This window comes from Solanum dulcamara, chromosome 7 (genome assembly GCF_947179165.1).
Source record: "Solanum dulcamara chromosome 7, daSolDulc1.2, whole genome shotgun sequence".
In the NCBI taxonomy this organism is placed as follows: domain Eukaryota; kingdom Viridiplantae; phylum Streptophyta; class Magnoliopsida; order Solanales; family Solanaceae; genus Solanum; species Solanum dulcamara.
The window spans coordinates 26,893,286-26,896,460 of record NC_077243.1 but is presented as its reverse complement, the minus strand read 5'-3'; the positions used below and the strand labels follow the sequence as shown (position 1 = coordinate 26,896,460).

Below are 3,175 nucleotides of genomic sequence, written 5' to 3'. Positions count from 1 at the left end.
TGTATGTGGGCCCCATTCTTTTATGACCATGTGATGAGTATATATGAACCAAAGTGTACATGGCAAGGCAATTAAGCCATCTTTATTTGTTAAAGAAGGTTCTAGAAAAAAAAAATGGAGAAGGGGTCATTTGTCTATATTCATAATTTAGGGACTTATTTTCAAATAAGGGATAAGTGATGGAAGATATTTATATATATGTGTGTGTCTTATGACTCATTAGAGTCATTCTTATCCCAAGAGAGTTCTAGAAAATTCAAGAGGAAGAAGAGAAGAGAAACTTGAAGCTAGAGAGAGAGAGCTCGGTTTTGGGGGAGAAAAAAAAAAGTAAGTCTCCGATTTTGCTTCGTGAATTAATTATCTATGGTGTACCAAGATGTTATGAAGGTATTGGTAACGTAAATTTATGGTTTGGAGCATTTCAAAACGTCACCAAACAGCCCCAAAGTTCTAGCCGCGCGAGGAGAGCTTCCGAGGCAAGTTTTGGAGAGTTTCGGTAAAGGTAAGGTCTCTCCTTTCAAATTGGAGTTTATGATGTTGGTATGAGGTGTATTACGTGTCCTAAATATGGCTGGAAGCAGATAAAATGTATAAGGATGCATGATGTTGGAAACTACTAAATTAAAGTCATAGTAGCTAAATCGAAGTCGCGTAGTGTGTTGTCGTTGGGGCGCTGCGGGTGCAGCTGGTTGGGTTGTATGTTGCAGGCCTTTAAAGTGTTTTAAAAAGGGTGTGGTTGCTGCTGGTTGCAGCCACATTACCCCCCGTTTGGTATGGTTAAAGATTTTACGAAATAAAGGTTAAAAACTCTATTTTGGTATCGTAGTTTATGCTAGTTGTTTGGAGCTTGTGTTGTTTAAAGTGGAGGTGATTTGATTGTATATATACTGCTGGTTGTTGTTGTTGATATGATTGTTGACATGGTGGCCGAGTTGAGATCTCGGAGATGGTGTACTTATAGGGGAGATGCTGCTGAAATTTCGGCAGATTAGAAATTAATTTGTTTGAAGGATTAAGACAAGTATATGGTGATGAATCTAATGACTATGTCAACTCTCTTGAATGTAGACTAACAAGTTGGAAGAATAAGAAAAGCTAGTAAGGCGCGGTACAGGTATGTAAAGTTAACCGTTCCTTCTTTTGGCATGTCTTTGGCATAAGTATGTAAGGCTTACCCTTTTCTTTCAAGGCATGATTCCGATGTTATGGTTTGATAAGTGCTTCCATATTTTCTTTGTTTTCAAAAGTTAGGTGTCAATGGTCCCAAGGAAATGACTACTTTTTCTATAACCCGTCAATGTTTTCCAAAATTTCTATAGTTCCCCAAAACAAAGATTTACAGTATTACAAGCTTTTATGATAATAACGATGGATATGTTTTACAATGACATTGATGATGTCGAGGATGAGAATATGTCTATGATGGCTATGATAAGAATGACTTCATGTATGTAAGGTTTACCCCTCTTTATCTTGACATGTTTTGACATAAATATATAGAGCTACTCTTTCTTTTGGAATGAGTCTTATGAAACAAGTATATGACATTTTATACAATTTCAAGAAAGTCCTATTCGTAGAGCCACTAGGATGGCCAATTTTCTTGAGCTTCCAAAGGATATTTTCTCGTGCTTAGATACGTGTATATGATTCCAAAAGTTTTATTTGGATATAATCCATGGTAATTTTTGAAAGGTACTTGATATGACTCTTATCTTGATTTTGAATCATAGCTCATTCCAATTATTCTACGAGTCTTGAAAATTGGTCATATGTGCATATGTATACGATTTGACGCCTTATAAGATTGTGACCTTATTCTACGTTCTCTTAATATTATCTTTCGTTGATAGTCTCATCCTATAATAATTGTTCCTTCAAGGTGAGACAAAGCGACCGTGACTAATTCATAATATAATCGGAGGTTACCGATCTTCCGTCACTCCGATAAATATACGACTTTCGTTGAGCTCTCCTGCATGCTGTCTATATGTATATGTATATGTATATGTATATGTGGGATATGGGGAGGTGTATATGTGGCGCTATAGACGCATTCCCACCTGATCAGTTGGAGTAATCTTCATCCTGGACGTGGGATGCCCGGACGCGGGAAATATGTGGGCACGCCGACGTTGTTCGGTGATATGACTTCTATTTTCTATGCATATGAAAAAGATATGTTTTATATGATAAGACAAGCATGCATGGCATCCGGCCTAAAAGGGCACTCATATGTACAGGTTACTCTCTTATCTCACTATATGTCTATGATTCTACGATATGGTTGTTCATACCTTATGTTCTTTATTATGCTGATTTTCATCCCTTACATACTCAGTACATTACTCATACTGACCCCCTTTTCTTTGGGGGCTGCGTTTCGTGCCACGCAGGTACACCCAGACAAGTAGAAGCTACTATAGAAGATGTTCCAGCGGGGCTGGCAACTCCACTTGTTCTGGAGTGCTGCCGAGTCAGAGTTTATGCGCTATGATGTTTCGTTCGAAGTTAGAGACTTTGCAGACAGAGTTATGGGTATAGAGTGTCATCTTTGTAAGCGGCGTCACCAGCCGATATGTTATTATGTTGTATGTTATGAGTTTTATGGGATGATAGATTTTGGAAAAAATAATTCACGAAGCTTAGTTATGTTTTTCATTTCTTGTTGATGTAAAAGTCTAAGAGATTAAATATGTACTATGAAGCAGCGGGTTCGCTCGGCTCCAAGCATGGGATCGGGTGTCCATCACACCCTGTTGAGATCGGGGTGTGACAATGAACTACCAAAAGAGTAAAAGAAAAAAATACTTATTGCCTATAAGGTTGTGGCTATGAAAAAAAAAATATTGGTTGCACAAAATTGTCATTGATTATGTACCTATGTAGATCAAAAATATTTTTTCATATATTGAAAAAGAAAAAGAAGAAGATATGAGTGGCATAAATAAATCAAGAAACAAGTTTTACTTGAAATGATTTTGACCATGACAATGATGATATAAATCTCTCCTTGAAGGACAAGTTCACCACACGGACAATATTAGAAAATATGTGGTAGTATCCAAAATTATTTATGAGCTTTGATGAACTAATGTACTACTTTCAAAAGAAATAAAATCATTCATAATTATGGAATTGTAGTAAGTCTCGAAAGAAATTATTGAAGTTTCAA

At 36.7% G+C, this 3,175-nt stretch overlaps 1 long non-coding RNA gene across 1 annotated transcript; it reads left to right on the top strand.

Moving 5' to 3' along the window:
- The first annotated feature begins 248 nt into the window (after nt 1–248).
- On the top strand, nt 249–2,716 carry LOC129896578 (uncharacterized). Its single transcript, XR_008767998.1, has 3 exons — nt 249–502; nt 1,069–1,114; nt 2,397–2,716. It is a non-coding gene; the product is annotated as an uncharacterized LOC129896578 (long non-coding RNA).
- Nucleotides 2,717–3,175: the final 459 nt, after the last annotated feature.